Raw genomic sequence first — 25,373 nt, forward strand, 5'->3', positions numbered from 1 at the left:
ATATAATAAGCCAGTTTCCTATATTTTAATTTTTTTAATATATACTTTAAATTTAATGTACCAGTATAGATTTTTTTTATTCTTTACTAATTAGACCTTGACTACAATCTCACCTGATGGTAAGTGATGATGCAATCTAAGATGGAAGCAGGCTAACTTGTTAGGAGTAGGATAAAAATCCACACCCCTTTCGGATTCTACACGACAATCTTAATACGCCCAGCCGGGGATTGAACCCAAGACCCAAACCAACCAACCCAAGTCTTGTAAATCCACTGCACATACCACTGTTTATTACTTCATATCGTCAGTAAAATAAATTATTAAATGAAAATAGACCGTCAGATTCCTATATTTCTTGGTCACGCATCACGCGATCAGGATTTAGCTAAGTTCTAGGTTGGTCAATGTATAAAAACTTATTAAAGGACAAAGTCGCGGGCGTCCGCTAGTTTTTTTATTAAAATAAGTCGCTAATCTAATTAACGTAACCGTTAATTTTATAATTAAGTGTACCTAATACTTAATTAAAAAATTACTTATAATTATATAAGTTGTTACAATTACAATTTACAGTTGTAAGATAAATTTGTAACTATTTCCGCATCGTCGATTCCTTGTTTTATGGATCATCTACCTTTATCTATTTATTTGTATTAATTGGTTTTTTTAACAGCAACTTTGTTTATAACTAGCCGATGCCCGCGGTTTCACGTGTGTAGTTACGCTTCCTGTGTAAACACAGGGATAAAATGTAGCCACTCTCAAATAATGGCTGTCTGCTTAGATAAAAGCATTTTCAGAATCAGTTTAGTAGATCCAGAGATACTATTCTAATACCCGCTACAACTTCATAAACTGACAAACACACAATCTAACAAACTTTCGTTATCAACCTATATTCGGCTCACTGCTGAGCTCGAATCACCTCTCAGAATGAGAGGGATTAGGCCAATAGTCCACCACGCTGGCCCAACGCTGGCAGACTTCACACACGCAGAGAATTAAGAAAATTCTCTGGTATGCAGGTTTCCTCACGATGTTTTCCTTCACCGTTTGAGACACGTTTTCAGTTGGAGGTGCATGCCCCGGACCGGATTCAAACCCACACTGGAATCGGAGGCAGAGGTCATATCCACAGGGCTATCATGGCACTATCAAACTTTACATCTTTATAATATTAGTGAAGATATACAAGTCATAATAAAGGTATTTTTTGTATTATTCAACACAGTACATTTTAGTTTAACAACAAACAACATTTGTGCGAATTATTTTTTTTTTTTTTTTATTCTTTACAAGTTAGCCCTTGACTACAGTTACTAGTTGACAATCACACCTGATGGTAAGTGATGATGGAGTCTAATTTATTATAATGGGCGAAATAGTGTGTAGCGTAACAAACATACAAACAACAATGTACCTGATATTACAATTTTGCAGTGTCACTACTGAAAGAGAGGACGTCTAAGGTAGTCCATTGTTGAAGCAGCCGGCTCAGTCGAGAGACTGTGATTCTGGTCGACCGTTAACGATTCGAATGTGGCTCAGGGTCTCCATGTTATAGCCATCATTGCAATTGCGAGCGCGCAGAAACCACTCCGTTATCCATCGTTTGTGAAGACATAAATCTTGTGCGTTGTCATAATTTTAATTTTTTTTAATATAACATGTTTGTATGCACATACAATACACATAAAATAGTTTTTTTTTTAAATACTTTGAAAAACTAGAAAAAACACGCTTTTAAGACGCACTAAAAATTACAAATATTGGATTTAAGTCACGTGACATTTTTCTTGTATTCCTGACTGCAAACCCTTTCATTTGATATCCATTTGGGGGTGGATTACAAACAGCCATTCCGTCATCTTGGGTAGGCCGCCATATTGGATTTATAATGACGTTTCCTAGCTAGTCATGTATTGTCATCAGAACTCAGAGCGTGTGCAAAATTTCATCGTACACGAAAACCGGGAAGTGGGTCAAATTAAGATTCCAAAATTTGTATTTCCTACATAATTAAAGTGATTGGGGAGGCCGCCATAGTAGATAAAGATGTATGATATATAACTGAAACTTGAGCCGTGATAGCCCAGTGGATATGACCTCTGCCTACGATTCCGGAAGACGTAGGTTCGAATGCGGTCCGGGACATGCACCTCCAACTTTTCAGTTGTGTGTATTTTAAGAAATTAAACATCACACGTCACAAACGGTGAAGGAAAACATCGTGAGGAAACCTGCACACCCGAGAATTTTCTTAATTCTCTGCGTGTGTGAAGTCTGCCAATTCGCATTGGGCCAGCATGGTGGATTGTTGGCCTAACTCTAGACTTGAGCTCAGCATTGATTCGAATATGGGTTGTTTTTTATATTGATGATATGATTGATGATGATGAACTGAAAATAGTATCCTCATTAAAGCCATATTATTTTTAAATGGTGACCATATGCACGTATTCCTAATTGCGTCCAAAACAAAGGTCTATTAATAAAATTTAAAATAACTACCCAACTACATCGAACGTAATTCAAATTCAAAGACTTTATTTTATTAACATTATTAATAGTAAAAGTATTAAATTTATTTCTCTATTCTATGTATAATAAGTAAATTAGTTTGTTTTAAGTTTCGGATTTAGTAAATTGGTCCGAGTCTTATTTCTATTTAACTAGTAAGGACCTAAGGAAGAAGTCATCACACATAATGATGGTTTCCATGCATGCGTAAGAAGGCAGCTTCACTCCTGCTGCTGCGATGCTGCCACAACAGCATCCTAGAGTCAATACAGGAGAGGCTGAGCTGGCCAAAAGCGGCACGTTTTGTAGCGGTGGCCACAGGCCATATTTGTAAGTAGAGTAATATAACTCTATATGTTTCGTCGTCATCAACCCATATTCCGCTCACTGCTGAGCTCGAGTCTCTTCTCAGAATGAGAAGGGTTAGGCCAATAGTCCACCACGCTGGCCCAATGCGGATTGGCAGACTTCACACACTCAGAGAAGTAAGAAAATTCTCTGGTATGCAGGTTTCCTCACGATGTTTTCCTTCACCGATTGAGACACGTGATATTTAATTTCTTAAAATGCACACAACTGAAAAATTGGAGGCGCATGCCCCGGACCGGACTCGAACCCACACCCTCCGGAATCGGAGGCAGAGGTCACATCCACTGGGCTATCACTAATCTTACTAACTCTTCTAGATTAATTTTCAATTCTATAGTGTAAACCTAAATAAAAAGTTATTTATTTATTTATAATATGGTCCTACAATTCACCTGAATGAAGAATGTAGTTTCTCAATGGCAGCATCACTTAATGACTCTGAGATTCCAAGCGCAGACAAAACGCAACTAAATCAGCCGGATATAACTATATAAGAATGTTAAAAAGAGTTGTTTTGAATACACAATACTAACGTAGTACTCGTATAGGTAGTTCACTCAACCACAATTGATAGGATTAAAAGAGACTGAGACCTTGCACGAACAGCCGTATCATAATAAATAAGGTTGGTATGTGCGGTAGAACTGCTTCATGGTTATCTAAATGGCTACTTATTGCTGAATTCTCATTATTGAGTGTAGGGTCTCAATCGAGCTCTATCGATTTGATTTTTCTCCCAAATAATGATCAAAAGCCTGTTTATGGTGAACGTCAGTAGTATCCTGGGATTAAGGTGGAATAGTAAAACTTCAACCTACTCCAAAAGTATCTAAAGCTAAATATTATCATAACATAACTAAGACTTGTAGTCATTAAAAACTTCAATAAGTTTTTTGAATGACTTGCGATATATGATTAAAATATTTACGGTACATCTTTGCCGGTAGGGTGGTAGCTTGCCACGGCCGAAGCCTCTCACCAGTCAATATCCTAATATTTTGTAGCTCTGCCCAGGACTTATATCCAAGATCTCATGATAGAAACTAACCACCGGACTAATGAGGGAGACGAGGCAAAATCTAATACGATTATTAATGGTCAGCTATTCTTTTTTTGCCGAAACAGAGGGTAGTAAGTAGAAAACAATGGCCTATAACCACACAAACATTTCGAAGAACATACAATATTACCACGCGTAAGTAAATGACCACGATCTTCAGTAAATGTACCTATGTAAATGTACCATATTCTGGCGAAATAAAATTGATTGATTGATTGATTGAGTAATGAAGGAACGACTATAGAGAGAGAGATGTAAATGACACGCGCAGGTTAATCCTCAATAGCTCAAAGGTAAAGCGATCGGACTCATCATTGAGGGGTGATGGTTCGATCCCCGCCCCGTTGGACTATTGTTGTACCCACTCCTAATACAGTCTTTCTCGACTAGTTGAAGGGGAATGGGAGTCGTATATAAAAGATATGGATAATTTTCTTTAAAAATATATAAATGTTATTAACAGTTTCTCACCAGTATGTACGAAGCCTTAGACACTATCTTGATTATAAATGTGCATAGTAGGCACATAATAGTTACAGGGTTTTATTGAAAGGCGGGTGTCCATACAGAACTTAGGAGTTCTTGCGCAAGTTAGTTGCCTAATGAAAACTGGAACGCAGAAATTGTTCTGCTGGTGTATAAATTAAGTCATTTTAATTATTTTGCCACTAAAAGCGGTGGTAACGCTTTTGAGTAGAAGGACCGGATGTTGTGTAACAGTCGAATCTATAATTACTATTAATTCGTGAAGAGAAAACTTTTTAGCTGTACTTTACCTTCGTTTCACACAGATTATTATTTATTAGCAAGCATAGATATTTTTTTTATTTTTTTCCGAATAATTTCACCGCGGCTTGTTGCCTCGACTGGTGATAGAAGGGCTGGCTTATTTTTTGCGCAAAAGTTCAGCCCGGCTGTCCAGCGCGGAAATGCAGCCAGTATTTTTGCCACCATTCCACGTGGGCATGATTTGCTATTTTTTTTCTATCATTTATTTATATGTCCTTTTTTAACTAGCACTATACCAGGTCTATTGGCAGCAATATCTGTTAGTCAGTCAGTGATAATCGTTCGGTCCCAGTAGAGCAATACACTACTATTTTCAAGAACTGACTTTGGGTCGTACCTATAGTAAGGCATCTCAGAATTGATAAGGCCATACTGAAGAGCAACCTGTTGGTGGATTATCTTGGCTACTTGATTATGTCTATACAAGTTTTTTATAGTTATTAGGATAAGTTAGCTTCAGTGCCTTATTATAATAAAAAAATAAACAAAAAAAAGCACTGATGTATGATATAGTATTTATAGAAGACGAGTATGTATAAGGAAATAAAACAAATGTTGTTATTTCAATTCGATCTGACAATTTCTATAATTATATATGTTAAATAGTCATTTATTTTTTATTAGTAAACCGTTTTTGTATGATAAAATTATATATTTATTTTATAATATAAATTATAGACGTGCGGTCTGTAATTTTTTTCTGTTTTCATACACCAGGTACTGCCTAATGTACTATAAGGAAACCTGTCTCGTGCATTAACAAGGCTATATTTGCGACAAAACCAGTCTAAATGTGTGCGAGCCATATGAGATTACTTAACTTTGATTTTTATACTTACTCATTAAGAAAAGATAACGCAACCATTTTTGCAAGGGCTAATTCATATTCACCTTTATATACTTACTTACTATAAAAATACCAATACGTATTTTACGGACAGACCGTTACATTTTATTTCGTTCGTTTCGTTAAGTGCAATTATTTTTATCCAATGCCAATATTATTGATTGAATGAGTTACTCTAGGATTAATACGTAATGTATTATATTTATTGAACATTATTTATTTAATTTTACCGTACGAGTGAATCTACATATAGTATTTTATTTACACAGAAATTATTTAAAAAAAAATTTCGGCCACGAATACTAATATTTTTTTCTTATATCAAATGCTTAGCTTTCTCTCATTTCACATTTCTAAGTCAAAATCATAATTATTTAGTTCATTAATTCAGTAAGGATTCTTTTTAATCTTCAATAAGTTACATTATTGTAAAATACATTTTGAAAAGTCCTTATAACTGTTGCACTAAAGGTATATATACTTATATATTGTGCAATTCTTTAGTTATTTATTAAATCCAATTAGTTTAACATACGCATGTTACGTTAATTTTTAATTACATTTTTTTTGATCGGTTCATTTTCATACGACTACCAAATTATGTAAGACAATAATTATGTTGTGATATGACTTAAAAATATATATCAATTGTAACTTTTTCTTAAAAGGTTATTCAAAATATGAGCACACAGCTGACATTTTATAGTTACACAATAAAATAATGTTAATAACATTTTAACTTTATATTATGTGTAAATTGTGCATTTATTATCGTCATTTATTAGGGCGATTTTGACTTCACTGAAATTAAAATTTTCTGTCTTTTTCAGATATTTTTATTTTTTTTTATTTTTTTTTATTATTTACAAGTTAGCCCTTGACTACAATTTCACCTGATGATAAGTGATGATGCAGTCTTAGATGGAAGCGGGCTAACTTGTTAGAAGGAGGATGAAAATCCACACCGCTTTCCGGTTTCTACTCAACATCGTACCGTCTTTGTCAGTAGGGTGGTAACTAGCCACGGCTGAAGCCTCCCACCAGCCAGACCTGGACCAATTAAGAAAATCTCAATCGGCCCAGCCGGGGATCGAACCCAGGACCTCCGTTTTGTAGATCCACCGCGCATAGCACTGCGCCACGGATGCCGTCGAAAATACACTACATGCCATAATTGTTTTTGTATCTTTATACATTCATAATGTTACTATTTAATGAGGGTTGAGCAGTTTGTTAGTTAATGACAATATTACCTACTATAGGGATGTAGATATAAGTACGTTCTATAATTTGTATTAATTAATTTGCCAAGTCTCGTAACTGTTTTACAATCAAGATGGAAAGTTGGTCTTGTGTAGGGCTGCCTTAATTAGACACGTAGTCGTTTATCTGTCGATTACATAAATAAACAAATTAATTCAAGGCTTCACATGCGTAACAAAACGCCGATTGCCAACCGAATCGACGTTTTCTGAGAAGTTTCGATAAATGTCAGTACAAAAAGACTTGTAACGCATTGTAATTTCTTACATTAGAGGTAACTCCAATAGCTAATTAGCTGTTACGGAACAATTACAGAAAGTTAAGTTTGGTCTTTAGCCGTCTCTGTAAGAATATATTCAAATCTAACGACTTCTTTGACGCAATTGGGAAAGTTTTGCTTTAGAATCGTGATTTGATTCGACTTCAAACTTAGTCCTAAACTTAGTACTAACGTAGTAGTAGAACTTAAAAAAGATGAAATTTAGGTACATGTTAAAAAAACTTTTGGAAGTCTGGTCTTCTTCCAGATATCGGCCGTGGCCGTGGTGATAATACCATATCGACAAAGATGTACGTACCTAAGGATGTGCCTAAGAATGTAAAGATGTACCTAAGGATGTATCGTTCCGGTACTATGCTGCCAGAATTGGAAAAATGTATCTCTCCCAAATTAGCGTTTAACCATCTACCATCTTATTTTATACCATCACTTAAGCTTATAAATTGTGTAATTAATAACTTCTACAATTTCTTTTTCCCAGGAGCAGCTTGGCTGTTTAAAGCAGAAATGCAATTATTTTTACCAGATTTATTTTATTAATTATAGGCTATTAGGATAAGTTAGTGAAAAATAAACTTATTAATTGTATACTTTTAAAAAAGCTTCTACATAACATCATTTACTTTTTATGGTAAATTAATATAGATTCCGCAGGTAGACGCAGGTTTACTTCAAGAGGGCATTAACCGCGAACGATCTTTATATATAAAAAGATGTAAAACTTTTTATGTGATTCATTCAATATACGAGTATAGTATGAGAGAGGGCATTAAGTTTTCTTATGCAACTATTACACGTAACATTTTCGAATAAATAAATATCGTGTGAATGTAGTCATTGATACAAATATATTTAGACTTATATATTTTTATCCTAGATATTCTCAGAGTGAAATAAAGCCTTAGTAGCACTTGGTATCAAAATCATTTTTTTGATTATTATGTTGACATAGATTTTTACGTTTGCTGTAGATACTGATGCTAATTATATAATATACCGTTATAAAGAATATTCTTTAACAGTACTCCTCTATAACTTCGCCCGCTTAGAATTCAGGTTTATGAATTGCAAGATAATGCAAAACATCTTTCTCTCCTTAGAAATGTATAGTGAAATTATTTGAAGCAATTTTATTATTTATTAACGCTTAGTAGCTGATATTCAAATGGAATAATATATTCTATGCTCATAGCCAAAACTACTGAGTATGACTGACATATCGGATATCTTTCACTGAAATTGTACTAATTAAATAGTCAAAACGAATACTAGATAGGTACTAGATAGTATTAATGTACTAACCGTTTGATGATTTTATATACTTAATACATAGTATTATCTCTACATAGTTGATGATTATTTATACATAGTTGATGACGTTGATGATTTATTAGTCGCTGTCTCTTGGACTAAATATTATCAAAACAAAATGTAAAATATCGGGTCATAGAGATCGCTGTCTCGTTTGTAAACAAATATTGGCTCGCTATACCGGTTTTCTAGCTTAAATCGCGCGCATGGATTTTGTGTTTTTTTAAAAGGAACGGTAAATTTTCCGCAGTCGTAGAGATAAATATAAGCTTAACACTACAATACTGCATGCATGCATTTTCAACTATCGTGACAAAAGTCTTTATGTAACAATTCTTCAGAATTTTGGAGAAGATAAATCCAGTTTTAATATATGTTTTCATACACCCAGAATTTATATCATAAAGTTTTACATTTACACAGAAAATCGTACAAAAATTATTGTAATACTTGCAGTGAAATCTAATCAAATCGTTATTTATTTTCAAATGTGGTAGCTACTCGTATGTTTTGATCTTTTGAAGCCCAAACAATTCTGTTGCACTTGAACTTTTGCCATTTATTGTTATAGGTAAGTGGTAGGAAAACTATTATCAAATTGTAATTAAGGTTGAGGTTTGCATATACAGGTATCAGTATTGAGGTGATCTGTACCTATACCTGCGTTGGTACAGTGCCGTTTTGACAGATATCGTCACAGGGGAAAGGCGTTTATGTAACGTATGACGAGTTAATGACATGACTTAAAATTGTCGCACTCGTTTATCCTACAAATATTATAAACGCGAAAGTTTGTATGCTGCTGAACTGTTGAACTGATTTGGTTGAAATTTAAAAAAAAGACAGATAATACTCTGGATCCGCACAAAGACTACATTTTGTCCCGAAAAAATGTATGGTGCTAGCGAGATTTGCGAAAAACTGATGGTTACCGATCTCTTTCACGTCGCGACTGCTGAACTGTAATTCGTACTGTACGTAAACTGTAATTAAATTCTAATTTGGAATTGAGATACTTAGATTATAGCCCACATATGTTACTTTTTATTCTGAAAAACGTCGATGGTTTTTGCAAAAAATGATGGTTCTGATGGTATGAATGTTTGTTACTCTTTCACTTTTTCTTTGATTTTGGAGATCGGGATTATATCCTGGATTTACACAAAAGCTTAAACTTCATTTTACGCGGTATCAGATATTGCCCTAAATGTATAGCAGCGGGGTCCGTGGTCTCATTCGCTTTTCTTGTTAGCAAGTCAGGATAAAAAGTAGCTTAATTATGTACTATTCTAGACTGTTCTATGTCTTTGCCATCTTTCATCAACATCCATACTGACGTTCTGGAGTTAGTCCTACCGTCTGTAACTAGCCCGATTTCGTTTTACGTATTTTACAGTGTTATGAAACTTTATCAAAGGAAAATATACCATAAAAGTTGTGTGCAGCTTCTGAGTATTGAGCTTGCCTTTTCAGTAGATTTGCCATATAGTCTGTAATAATGAGCAATTTGAGCAAGCAAGTCAGCTAAAACTAAATGAGGTTAACATTGATACATTCATTGAGTTAAAACAAATACATAATATTCACTATAACATATGTTATCCTTGATGACTCATAGCCACTGAGGTGTCAACTTTGTTCGTTAACACTTCCGTATTTTTTTAGTATTTAGGTTACTATTTTAAACAACATAACTTAAAACGGACTATAACACGCGAAAGGTCCAAAACCATCTTACAACTATTTAGATTAGCAAAATGTGCGATTTAGACTTGAAAATGATAAAGCAGGATCAGTAAATAAAAAAAAGACTAAAAAGCTGCAATTTTGGGCAACAATTTCAGTAGCAGAAGAGTAAAGAAATAACAATAAAGACTTTTTAACAAGATTCTTTTTATTTAAATGTTCGCAAAATGTGTCAAAATACCTGTTCACCGTTACGACCGCAGTGTGTTCTGTAAATTTAAAGTCTAAATATATAAAACTCATAGGTGACTGACTGACATAGTGATCTATTCAACCACTGGACGGATCGGGCTGAAATTTGGTATGCAGGTAAATGTTGACATAGGCAACCGCTAAGAAAGAATTTTGATCAATTCTACCCCCAAGGGGATAAAATAGGGGATGAAAGTTTGTATGACACTGCCAATTTTGCGGCCATTTAGCTGAAATTTTAAATAAAAATAGATTTTACTCTAGATTAACCACCATAGGCTACTTTTCATCCCGGAAAAATCCATGGTTTCCGCGAGATTTGTGAAAAACTGAATTCCACGCGGACGAAGTCGCGGGCGTCCGCTAGTTTAATATAAAAGTTGACAATTTTGTAAGAGTGGCGGCCTTGGAGCAGGCCTCTTTGTAATCAAATAGTGTTAAGGTACGTTTTGGATAAACTCACGAGCGATAGAATGTATCAGTTGGTGATTTGCGATTTGTGCATTGCCAAACATGACAGATTGGTGTTAGATGCTTCGACTTGTTTTGTTATTCAGTCGCCCAGGTGGTTGAGGTATCAGAGATTACAATTGTTGTAAACATCACAAAGAATGTTTAGCACAATTTTTGAATAAACGTTTTTTGAGTTTATTGGAGATTATTGGAGTTTACTCCTTAAGAATCGATTTTTCATATATAGCAACCAGTATTAAAAAAAATTTGGTCAGTAAAATAAGTACTGTCTTGTGTGAAGATATATCTCCTAATAGTAATCGCCGTGTTCTAAATATTTGATACATATTTTATTATGATGCCGTCAACACTCTTTTCTTTCTCGCCATGAGATTACTTGTATGTTGGATACTTATTGTACGCACGCCACGCAGTATTCCAACTCGACGAGTGGTCAGCCAGCCAGTGGGACTCAAAAAAGCAAGCTCTATTCTATAATTCACACAACCCTGACTCGTTGGAGGCACATCGAGAACACAGAGTGCGTCTACAAATTCAGGGAGTTACCTCCAGTTGTCAAAACCCTAGAATCACTCATTGTCTCACATGGGTTTGACATGAGCCCCGGCGTATGTAGCTGCCAGGAGGGCCTCACTTGTATCCATCCGCCAGGAATCCAGTGAACTATACAGGAGTTACCTCCAGTTGTCAAAATCCTAGAACCACTCATTGTCTCACATAGCTTTGACATGAGTCCCGGCGTACGTAGCTGCCAGGAGGGCTTCACTTGTATCCGCCAGGAATCCAGTGAACTATGGCAACATAAGATAGCTATCGTGCCACTCTATCTGGTACTATTTTATATATTTTTCGTTCCGCGACATGTATGTACTGTAAACACGATAACTACCTAACACATACCTTCATCCGGTGAATGGATACAAGAAATCACAATGGGCTGGCCGCGTATCATCGGCATTAGTATTATCAATCAGTTACTTAATGTTTATTATCTTCCAACGGCCTTACTGCCATATCTAAATAAGAGGTAATTTACCATAGAACAAAGAGCCTCTAAAATGCTTGGCGTGATAGACAACAAAGTTATTGCTAGAAACTGCGTGAGAATTTCAGAAGTTTTATGAATGATTACTGTATACTATTATACAGGCATATGCGACATCATTCTCGTAGATTACCCGTTGTTCTATGGAACTGAAATATTTTTCCAGGACAATACTGATGTCTCGTAATGCGTAATGAAACTCCGCATTATGATGTCCAGTTCTTGACAGTTGACACTAATAACATGACAAAGTTAAGATATTCACTGACCTGAGGCAGATTACCTGCACCCGAGCATAACATAAAGTGTACTCCAACGATATCTTATTAATATGCATGCAATGATTGCAAGATGAAAACTGCGCAAATGTTGTCTATCTCAACCGTAATAACACATTTTACACCAAGTGTAGAAAACTTTCTTCTTTTTTGGGTGGCTTTTTGATTGGTTAGTTGTGGCAATTTAAGATCTGATCTCGGATATTCGCAGCATCAACATCATATATATGCCGATTGAGATACAGAGGTACATATAGGTAATGTAGTCAGTCCACCTAGTGAGAGGTTGATTAACACTGCGCTTTCCAGTGCGGGGTCTCCGTTCTTGCACCTTTAGATCCCAGTGTTAATCAGTTATCATCAGCTATCAGTGTTCTTTGAGCTATCAGCTCTGCTCATTAAATTTGCGATCCATTAACCTGTGTCGTAAACTTTCCTTCTTCAGCGGATCTCCTTATTTTTTTATCATTACACAGAGAAACTCCAAGCTTAGCTCGCCCAGTGGACTCCGAGCCATCTTATCAGGCCCATATTAAATTCGCCAATATTCGATAGCCTGAATATTATTTAAGCGTGAAAGAATTATGATTTTGATGAATGTTATGGTTTCACGTAGTTTTCTTCATCATTCAATGAGCATAACTGATGCCAGTTAATCGTAACGTAAATTTATAAATTCTTATCTTATACGAGTATATATAATCAAATAAATTAAATGAAGTTAATAAATAACATTCTGAGTTAAACCACACATTCAACAACAAATGGACATAGCGATCTCGAATAAATTATTTGTTTTGAACACCTAGAATATTAGAATATTCAGTTTTTATATAAGACAGACATGGACATTCTAACACTGCAATGGTTTGAATACTTTTCAAGGTTAATATAATACTTACATAATATAATATACGAGTATATATAACACATACACGCTTAAATAATAATTTTAAAGTCGGGGTTTATTTAGTTTATGTAAATAAAAACCATTTGAAACCAATCGTTAGCACTCTTTATAATTTCACAACTTTTAATGATTGTAATGATATATTCAGAGCAATTCTGTCCATATTTGTATCATACACTGATTGCTTCACTGTAAGTAATATATTGCTACACATGTGAAGTGTATTATATTTAAACAGATATGACTACTGCTGCTAAGCTACTGGACATAGATCGCAATTGCATTACATTATTTATAGGTATAACTTCTAGACATAATCCAATTTACTACATGTATGTCAGTATAATAATATGTCAATGCGATAAATTAAATTCATTTTTTAGTTTGTTCCATTGTTCATACATTAATTTTCTGTTTGAATGTTTGTTGTAGATTTCAGTGACGCTTGAGGGTTTGGAAGATCCCAGAAGTCCTATCAGAGTTGAGCCTGAGAGTTAGAACAACAGAAAGCACGAAACGAAGCACTAAGAGCGGAACGTCATTCCTATGACATCCAGACCTCGGCTTGAACGGAAATTGGAACCAACTACGTAACCCATTTTTTAAGGTTTAATAGAATCATAAATCTCAATAGTAAGTATGATTAATTGAAAAAAAAAAAACAAATAATCTTAAACAACCAATCAATTCAACTACCTCCATCATCATCTTCATGTGCCCATAAGATTACTTTAAATTAAAAATATTTTTTCTCATTTCATCATTGTTTATTTTTATATTTTTCGACGGGAATTTGTTAATTTAAGATCAATAATAATTTTCTTATTTCCTTATTTACTCTAGATTAATTAAAATATTGTAATACATATTTATGTATATCAGTGCATTTTGCTTTACGAGACAACAATGAAATAAAATATTATCTCATTTTAAAATTTGGGCGTTTATAACAACTACGCATTGAGTGTTCTATTGTGGAGCACATTTCTAGAGCATTAGAGTTCAACGCGCTCGAAGTGAGTGTCTTACCTAGCTATACGAGTTGTCCTTCATTCCAATATGAAAATCTCCTAGCGAACTAATAATGTGAAATATTAGATACAAATTTATATTGACTGCAATAGACCATTAATTCGAGGACTGGAATGTAGATTGCGTACATTTTAAGTTTAGGGTAGTAGGTACCTATTTAAACATCCAACGAATTAGCATTCAAATTTTGGACCAATAACATAAATAAAGTTTTGCAACTGTAATTACTTCGAAGCATTTATGACATTTTCAAAATAAGTCTAAAATACATAAATGTATGTTAATTTATATGGACGCTGGCAATTTAGTTGAAAGTACCCAAATCAAGGTAACATAATATTGTGCAGTGCTATAAAACATTGCTGTCAATTATTATGTTTTGCGTCAGGAACTACTGGTTCGATTTGAAAAATTCTTTCAGTTTTAGATAGCCCATTTATCGAGAAAGGCTATAGGCTATATATTATCTCCGTATTCCTACGGGAACGGGAACCACGCGGGTGAAACCGCGCGGCATCAGCTAGTTTTATATATTTTCGTAATATCTATAAGGAGTTCTACCACTTCTGTAACTTACTCAAATCTAAAAATCACGTACAAGCATTTTTATAGAAACAATTTTATTTTTTGTCTACGGGTATATAAAAACAATTTGTTTATTTAATTCGAATTCAACGTCTGTGTAATAAAAACAATAATACTTTTTTTAAAAGTTTAGTAACATAACCGGAACGGTCTAGTGATCTGATAAGTTTTTTTTATTGAAAAGGCATTAAGGTCAATATTTTCATATTTCTCAGTTTTAGGAACGAATTACACAAATTAAAAAATAGATATGTTTTTGCAATGTGAACTGTTCTAATTTTTTTAATGATATATTAAATTTGTTTGATTTATTTATTAGTTTATAATATAGACAAAATATTAGACCTCATAAAAATACGACTATAGGATATTATATCTACCTTTCAATTTGTTTTGGGTATTATTTAAATATAGGTACATGTGACGGGGAGTTGTTACCCTTTAAATTAAAGTTTCCAAGCATGAGTCATACTTGGCTTTAAATATTAACTACACAACTTTTTATTGTTTTCTCGCAATACGAGTAATCAAATTAATGTTTCCTCTCTCGAATCTATGAATTACTATTAAATACTATTAAATTATATTTATTTCGTCATTTAAATCTATTTATATTCTTAATTTGATTTATTTTGCTAAACATATGCAAATAGTATTATAATAATTAACAGTTAATAAATTTTTTTATAAAAAAAACACAATTACAAATAAATTGATATAAGTGTTTTGTGGCAATAGACAAGGCACATAGTTCAAAGAGCCGATGGACGTTAGTGTCTCAAGTTGCTGGAACGGCGACCCCGCACTGGAAAGCGCAGTGTTGGTCGACACCACACTAGGTGGACCGAGAACATTAAGCGGGTAAGATATAAGGCAGGAGCCGCTGGATGTTGGCGGCTCGTGAACGTTATGTTTGAAAGTCCATGCAAGAGGCCTTTGTTCAGCAGTGGCTGCTGATGATGACGATAATGATATTTGCGTGTGATAAAATTATTGTTTGTCAGTATGTATTCAAGATTTTTTATAAGTTTATTTTCTCATTCTGAGATACAGTTTGGGAATAAAATATTGCCCAAGCTACTCCATAAAATATTCTGTTCCTTATAAGAATCCTGTCATCGGATCACCTGTAACAAACTGACAGACAGACAGACAGACAGACAGACAAATATTTTTTTTTTAAAACAATTTTTTAATATTTCTTTTTTTGCGAAAATTAAAAAGCTGTTTACCATCAGTTTTATTTATTTGTAGTTTTATTTAAAACAAATGTTTTTTACGACAACAAATTAGCTCTGTTGTTAACTGCTTACAACTGAGTGTCATAATAAAAAAGGTATCTAAGATAATTTAATAATTAAGTAATGGGAGTAATGTGTGAATATTTTCGTGTGAACCGGGTCTGAGATTGTTATGTCGAATCACGTAATACTTACAAAATTGGGAGAGAAGCGAAGCTTGCTCACGAATATATACAAACAAATTAAATATTTTATTTTGTATATAAATATGTTAATGAAATAATACTGATCCATGAGGTTGGTGACCCAAGATCAATTATTTACTTAGGTATAATAGATGGGATAATAGATGCATGCCCAGGATCGGATTCGAACCAACGCCCTCCGAATCAAAGGCAGAGGTAATATCCACTAGGCTATCACGTTTTCACCTAGTTTGTAGGGATTCTCTGGATCTACTGAAAACTATTTAACCAATTGATGGTTTTATAAGCTTTACGTTATCCCAGTTTTTCCACGGGAACGGGAACTACGAGGGTAAAACCGCGTGGCATCAACTTGTACACCATATAGAATGTATTGGTACTTATTCTATGTCACTTAAATATTTACTCGCATTTTCTGATTTGCCTCGTTAGCTCAAGTCGTTTTGACAATAATCATAAAAACAGCACAATATTGTTACTCAAATCAATTTATATAAAAAAAAAAACATTCCTCAGTTTGAGAATAAACAACCAAAACCAATCGATTCATATTTTGTTTGAGCATTCCAAATTCATGGAAAATCAGTTGTGACACCTTTTTGTTTCTACTCTTCAACAAAAATAGACCTGTTTTTGTCGCGTAACCTAGAAACAGTTTCTTATCTGGCGATATCTTATTTCAAAATCCAAAAGACAATTGAGCATTAGAAATATTTCCCAACTGAAACAGCATGCAGTTTTGTTAGGAAGCTAATTGGCACTCCCGATCAATTGTGTACTCATTTTGATTGATTAACTCGTTTGAGCTGCGAAATAGTCACTCTCCGAGTTGGCTGCAGTTGTCTACCAATGTGTAATTATGAGGCAATTACTATCACTTAATCTGTAATCACGTTAGCCTTTATTAATAGTACGTGTTCGTTTGGTTTGACTTGCACATGACGGCTTACAGCACCTACTTTTAATGTTTAGTGAATCATTCAAAATAATCGTCTATACAAATAATATGGTCTGAGAGAATGTGACGTGGATAAAAAATATGAGGTTCCTATAAAGTACACGAAGCAAAAAATCAACATCAACCCACTATCATAATGGTCATCACTATCACTATTACCAAGGATAATCCCGTCGTCGTCCCAATGCGGATTGGCAAACTTCACACACTCTGTAAAATCTCTGGTATGCAGGTTTCCTCACGATGTTTTCCTTCACCGTTTGAGACACGTGAAATTTAATTTCTTAAAATGCACACAACTGAAAAGTTGGAGGTGCATCCCCGGACCGGATTCGAACCCACATCCTCCGGAATCGGAGGCAGAGGTCATATCCACTGGGCTATCACGGCTCTCGTACCTACATGTAATAAAAATATTGTTCAGTCAAGTAGGTACATAGCGTAGGATAGTTTATCAGAGGTCAATGCGAATGGTGCTTATGGGCCGTTTATCAAGTGCGGTCGAGCAAGGTCTGCTATTATTCCACGACTATCGAACAACTGCGACTCCGTTTGCGTTAAACTATATTTTAAAAATACCAAACCATGAATTTTCCGGGATAAAAATTTTAAATTTGCTTATGTTCTGCTTGTTCAAAGCTCATATTAATTACACCAAATTTCAACCATATCGGTTTTCCATTGATCAGCCATGAAAGGTAACAGACAGATAGGTAAATATATGTATAATATTAGTATAGACCAACAGCCAGCGAGTATGAAGCGAGATAAATCTGGAATATCTTTCAAAGTTATTAACATTCTCGGATAACATTTTCAAGTCAATTGACATACATAGAAGCCAATTAATTGTTAAGGTCGTCTTAAATATTAAATTGTTGTTGTTAAATACTAACAATGAGTCAGATGGATTTAAAAGATTCAACTGCTTCTTGGTTACTGGTTTGCCTAAGCCGAGAGAACATGGGTTCGAGACTTCCTCTCCTTCCTTTCCTTCTTCCTTTGGACACTTTGGACTAGTATTGTACCCACTCCTACCACAGTCTTTACAGCTAATTGAAGGGTCCAAGGCAGTGCCGGATTAAGATAACTTGATGCGCTAAGCAATCATCTCCTGTGGGCCCCCCTATTCTTAAGTGAACTATAAATAATCAATTAATAAAAAAATGTTTTTTTTAGTTGCTTTTTTGGGCTCATTTCTTTTTTTAGTCGTCTCGGATGACCCCTAGACGGAATGTCCTAAGCAATTGTTTAGGACATTCGTCGAAATAGGCTAATCCAGGACTGGTCTAAGACCTATGTCCAGCTGTGGACGCATACAGGCTGGGTGAAGAAGAGAATTAAGACAATTCTCTGGAATGCAGGTTTCCTCACGATGTTTTCCTTCACCGATTGAGACACGTGATATTTAATTTCTTAAAATGCACACAACTGAAAAGTTGGAAGTGTCCCGGGCCGGATTCGAACCCACACCCTCCGGAATCGGAGGCAGAGGTCATATCCACTGGGCTATCACGGCTCCTAAGCGCAGTAGTCAACATATCTTTATTACTGCCAGATGCTGATTTTTATATTAGTTAAATTTAGATCATTAATATTTTCTAATTACTTTGTCTTTATTTTTATCACATATTTGACTAATTAAGCAAGCGAATCATCAGCGTCACCTATGTAACATCGATTCTTTTTCCAACGGTACGCAAATTAAACATCCATGGGAGTAACATCCGCTATCGAGAGGCTATGTTATCAATTTATAAATCGGATGTCATTCTCATTCGACACGTATTGTAGAAAGAGAATCGTTGAGTAACATGGCTAGAGCGGCTGTTGTTAGTGATTACCATCAGCCATGGCAATTTGGTTTGCAATACCGGAGGCAAAGCTAATACTTTGCCAGCCTTTGCGCGATTGTCCACCCGACCCTTAAATAGTCACTTATTATAACTGTGTGGAAACAACGTTGAATCTACAATTTGCAGGTGCAAGGAATAAATGAGGCAAATACCTCTTCCAAGTAACCCCGCTTTTATCTTAGACAACATCGTTACTTAACGTCAAGTGAGATTGTAGTCAAGGGCTAATCTTTCATTAAATAAAAAAAGTCTTTTCCGACTAATTGGAGAGGAGAGGTCAACGACCGTAGGTACAATTATAATGTCGTTGTGAGAGGGTTATATTAAATAGAAAAAGGTGGTGAAAAATAAAATTTGAAAACACAATTACAAACACATATCTGCCAAACTCCATTAATGAGGTAAACAATTTAAAAGAATTTGAATAATCGCTTAGCTCCTATTGCCTCATTTCTACAAACTAAGAAAAATATTAAAACTTTGCATTTAAAATTATATATTAATGCACAAATACAAGTAAACTTTAATTGAACAGTCTGTACTTTCTTTGAAGAATTCAACTTCTTTAAACCGAAAATTGAATTAATTTTTAAGGTATACTTTTGTGGTAAGGCCTAAAGTTTTTGGTTATTATATTTACTGCTTAGCGTCACATCGCTTACCAATTTATTACTAAACAAGTAAAAAATATCGGAATCGATAAAACCATTTTCAAATGATATTTTATACAAACACGAATGTTATAAATTTTCCGTTCAGAATTAAATTTTAGTTAAAACGCAGATCTATAATTATCTTTGCTTTTAATCACCTAATAAATCTGACAGTGATTATTGAAGATGATTTTATACTGATGTATTTTTTTTACTATTACTATCAAATCACCATCACTCTTAAGTGTAAGTAAAAAACAGTGTAACTCGGAGATATATTCATCATCATAATTATCAACCTATATTCGGCTCACTGCTGAGCTCGAGTCTCCTCTGTGAATGGGAGGGGTTAGGCCAATAGTCCACTACGCTGGCCCAATGCGAATTTGTACGGTTGGCAAAAATATTATGTTACCGTAATTAAAATATATGATATGATTAAACCTTAATTTTATAAGACATTTAGTAGTATTTTTTATACTCGATGAATTTTCTCTTTTCCTATCCAATTAATAGTATACCGCAATAGTCCAATGCGGCCATCGATCCTAATATGAGGATCTATAGCCGAATGCATAATCGTGGCCACAAACTTTTGATGCTGCTTTAGTCTGAATTCTGCTGAACCTGTTATTTATACATCTACATAAATATAACAAAGTCCTCCGGCGCATCTGCCTGTCTATCTGTTCTTATTAAATTTAAATATTACTAAACGATTTTTCATGCAGTTTTCTCCAAAAAAGTACAATGATTCATGGAAATGGTTTGTGTATATAAGTTGTAAATATTTTGTAAAATATGACAGTAAAATTTAAGCCGATGGCAATAAAACAATTATTGGAGTTTTAGGGGTTTGTTAAGCCTGAAAGTTTTCAAAAACGCTGCCTGATCTTTGCAAAACATAACAATACATTGTAAGATTTTCTTTAAAGGTCGTATATTTATAAAAACGTCCGATATGGCATATATCTGTATTTTAAAGATAGCTTACTACTTTTTGTATACACAAACTAAATATATATATTTACATCTTCATAAATCGCCATATGTGATGAAAGATGACTCTCAAGATGTAAATATATGCCAATCCGCATTGACAGCCTAACCCCTCTCATTCTGAGAGGAGACTCGAGCTCAGCAGTGAGCCGAATATGAGTTGATAACGAACGAAGGATAACTTACTACAACAACCATTCTACCCTATTAATGGTTAAATAATATGAAAGTTTACACTTATTATCTGGCAGACGAAGTTGCGGTTGTCCACTAGTTTAAAAATAAGTGTTTTGTAATATTGGGTGCCTCATCTTTTGCTTTGCATATTGTTGTTCCGGCACGGGTACATCAAATGTATTTCTATTAATCAATTTTATTACAAAAATAACCATAACGCGTTATTTAAGGCTAAACCTGATTAACAATATATCTTTTTATATATAAATAATGTTTTTCATTCAACAACTGGAACATACGTTATTATTAATTTATATATCGATTAATCTGAACGAGGTATCATCATTGACCTAATTAATCAGCCTGCGAAGCCCAATCAAATATATACCATACAAGCTGACGCCGCGGTTTCACCCGCGTGGTTCCCGATACCGTAGGAATATAGGGACAATCTATAGCCTTCCTCAATAAATGGGCTAAGTAACACTGAAAGAATTTTTCAAATCGGACCAGCAGTTTCTGAGATTAGCGCGTTCAAACAAACAAACAAACTCTTCAGCTTTATAAAATTAGTATAGATTTAAAAATCAATAAACTACTAGACTTTATCCGCATGGAACTTAGGTTTTTACATATCCAGCGTAAATTTCAGCCAAATGGCTTTAGCAACCGGAACAAATATACACACAAACTTTCGCCGTCATACTATTAGTGTGATAATAATTAAAATAGCTGCCACGGTAAAAGGAGCCTGAAATCATCATTAATTATGTCGTCGATCCCGCCCACATGTCTATTGTCGTATACTTCGCGCCACGAAACAAGTCCCGTAGACGCGGCGCTAATATCGTTAAGACCCTCATTGTTATTTGGTAATGGTCGTCTTATTGTCAGTTGTGTAAGGCGCTGTCAATTTTAGTTCAGGTTTTAGCTGCGGGACTTATCTCGTGGCGCGGAGTGTACCACTTACTTGTTCAAAGTTACTCTCAGCTATGTTCATCGCATAAACACTGGTTAATTGTTTTAATGATGACGATTTTTTTTTATTGAGAAAGAATACAATACGACTTATTCTAATTTATCCCAATAACTATACAATACAAACTATACAATACAAATCATGCACGAGTGGAATGGAGGTAAGACCACTGGCTGCATTTCCGTGCTGGACAGCCAGGCTGATCTTTTACGCAAACAATGAGCCAGCCCTATTATCACCTGTCTAGTAACTAGCCTCGGTGAAATGATTCGTAGAATTTTATTGGCTTATGATAACTTATATTATCTAACCGTTAAGAGCTCATATCTTAATTATTATTTATCACTACATCAATATGTACGAGTATAAGTAAAGTGAAAGTGTAGAAAGAAATAAAGAATTATGTGAAGTAAATAAACAAATCACTGTTGGTCTTATTGAGATTATTTTTTACAAAAAATCACTTTACTCGTAACTCATTAATTACGAGTAAGACGCTGGTTTTTGTAAAACATTTTTAATACGTATTATTAAGCACCCCAAATTTACGCGAATAAAGTCGAGAAAATCAGCTAGTTATTCCCTTAAGCAGATAATAGTTATCGTTTAAAATATTCCGCAATACACGTTTTAATATTATCTTTAAACGGAAACATTGCAAACGCAAGATTCAATAAAAATATTTGCACCGGTTAGGGGAATGAATTTCAATAATTTTCGTATTTGTACAATTTATTCAAAGAAATATGTTTCCTTTTAAAATTCCTAAAGCATTTAAGGCGTCGCGGAAAGTTATTATGGAGAATCAGCCTTATTTAAAACAGTATTGATCAAATGCTTGGTTACAGTCTTGGGCTGAGCGTTCACTGAAACCATAATCGGTTATACGGAACGTTATGATTTTAGTACATTCGTTTTTTTTGCTTCTATCGACGCAACTGCAGATACATTGTATTTAATAGACACATCGTTTTCTTTAAGTATAATAATTATTAAGATATGTATTTATCTGCTGCCCTATTCACTAATTAGGTCTTTATTGACAACCTAATGTCAACTACCAATGATATCCTCAAAGGGTTGTAAGTAAGCGCCGGATGACATTTATTACATAGAACCACAATTTCGTATAAGTCAACTAATATACGCCAAATTAGTGAATTGGCCTGCAAGACAATATATTTAGAGAATACACATCACTACCCAGTCCTCCTAACTAATTGTCGAGGTTAAGCAAATGTGTACCTATGAATGTACGGAAATCTCGGTGGACGAATCCGACTCATACTTATCGTTTTTTTTATAATATCATCATCAGCACCACTCAGAATGAGAGGAGTTAGACCTTAGTCCACCACTCTAATTTTTCACTGCTCACGATGTTGACCTTCGCCGTTTGAGACAAGTGATATTTAATTTCTTTTAACACACGTAACTGAAAAGTTGGATTTGCATGCCCTGAACCGATTCAAACGTACGCCCTCTGAATCAAAGGCAGAGATCACATCCACTGGGCTATCACGTCTTTTATAATATAGATTAGGTTTAACTCATTAGCACTTGTTGTTTTGATTCTTAAAGGCTCTTCGAACCAGTTTCGTAGACCGTGTAAATAGCAAAAGTCTTAGCAAAGCTTTACTACGTTGCGTTATGCATTGACACAGCATTACCTTTTACTAATTTAATCAATTGAATTTGATTAATGAAATAATTTATTCAAAATAAATTGTAGTATTGATAAAAAACGTAATTAAATGTACTTATTACGTTATTAGAACCAGGTCGCAATATCCTTTACTTTTTACTCTGTTTAAACCTTCAAATTATCACATAGATATTTAATATTAATAAATTGAATAAAATTATGTAAATGAATAGAAAAGTTTTCTTAAACTTAATACTTATTAGCATCAACTAGAAATATATTATCACAAACATATTTTATTTAAGGGATGTTGCTAGTTATTCGGTATTATTATAGACAGACTTACTTTCGCATTTATATATAGATAATTAGTTTGGATTAATTAGTATGGATTTGCTCAGAATGAGAGGGGTTAAGCCTTAATCCACCGCGCTGGTCAAATGCGGATTGGCAGATTTCACACACCTTTTTTGTTTTTTTTAGGAAGAAAATTTTTAGGTATGCTGGTTTCCTTCACGATGTTTTTGCCTTCACTGTATGAAACCCGTGATATTTAATTACCTAAAATGCGCATAACAGTAAAGTTGACCGTGCATGCCTCGAACCGGATTCGAACCTACGCCCTCCGAATCGAAAGCTCAGATCATATCCACTAGGCTATCACGTCCCGTGAGTAAACAAGGTTAAAAACCTATATAGCCCGTAATATGCAATTCTGTGATAATGTAAGTTTCATTAGCGAAAGAGTTTTTGAAATCGGTTTATTGGTTAGCCGTGCAGAAAGCACAAAGTAACTCACTTTTTCTTTTTGAATATACTTATATATGCCTACATCTTCGTCCCCGTAATAGTTCGTGTAATAAACACAGTTAAACTATACGTGCGTATCTCTCTTTTGAATCGCTTTAACTAATGATGAAAACCGCATTAAAATGTGTTGCGTAGTTTTAAAGATATAAGTCTACTCGTACTCGTATATATGCTAAGAAATATATATTTATATATTTCCCATTTAAAACTGCATTATTAACATAAATTTGTAAGGTCTTAAACTTTAAACATAAGTATATCGTTTAATTATTATTATATTTTTCTAAATGTCGTAAATTTAGCCCTTTGGTTAAGTGAAAACAAATTATGTGATGAATTACATAATTCTTTTAAAGTAAAAAGTTCAACGGCCCATTTTATAAGAAAACCACTTTTTAAAACCAGTTCTTTAACCTGATCGTTGAACAAGAATACAAAATGAAGGAGTAGTTAGCAACCACATATTAGTTTTAAGTATATATTGCAGTTATCGTGGACATTAATATTGTCAAATTTGACCTGATTGTTTTGTCTAATATGTTTACAGTCATGTAATGATTTCATGATAAAATTATAGTCATTATATCTCATACTTATATATAGTAATTTATTATGAATACAATTTGTATGCAAATACGTTAAAACTTAACGTTTATTATCTTAATAACGCTCATTGAATTTCTCTTACAAAATGATGCAAATGTTAATTATACTGTGTGATGTAATACTATAGCAGTAAAGTTATAGTAATCGCGTATTTGGCCGATTCATTTTGCCAAATTATTGCCGATTTTTTCAAGTAGTAGAGGGATTTTGGATTACAGACTCACCGCACAGTTCCAATGTTGTCTTAATTGACACGTTCACTATACCTGAGGGCTTAGTGGCAGTTTGATATTTTTTTTTTCAATTTCTAAGTAATTGAAACAGCGCCATCTAGTGGGACTACGGCACAACTGTTTCAATTCTATATAAATTCGCGTTTACGTTAACGCGATAGTAACATTATGAAAATATTGAAAACTCCCACTAGGCTGTTTGTTATTACAAAATAATTGCGCGTGCTTTTCTATTTTTTGTCTAACTTTTTCATAAAATATGGACAAATAGTTAAACAGAAAGACTTATTTGTATTTGAGCAAAAA

General features: G+C 34.1%; 1 protein-coding gene across 1 annotated transcript in view; it reads right to left on the reverse strand.

The window, feature by feature from the left end:
• LOC112048190 (angiopoietin-related protein 2) overlaps positions 1–25,373 on the reverse strand; it is an 87,704-nt gene that overhangs the window by 15,690 nt on the left and 46,641 nt on the right. The gene's annotated exons all lie outside the window — the stretch shown is intronic.

The sequence above is a fragment of the Bicyclus anynana genome, chromosome Z (genome assembly GCF_947172395.1).
Source record: "Bicyclus anynana chromosome Z, ilBicAnyn1.1, whole genome shotgun sequence".
Taxonomy (NCBI): Eukaryota; Metazoa; Arthropoda; class Insecta; order Lepidoptera; family Nymphalidae; genus Bicyclus; species Bicyclus anynana.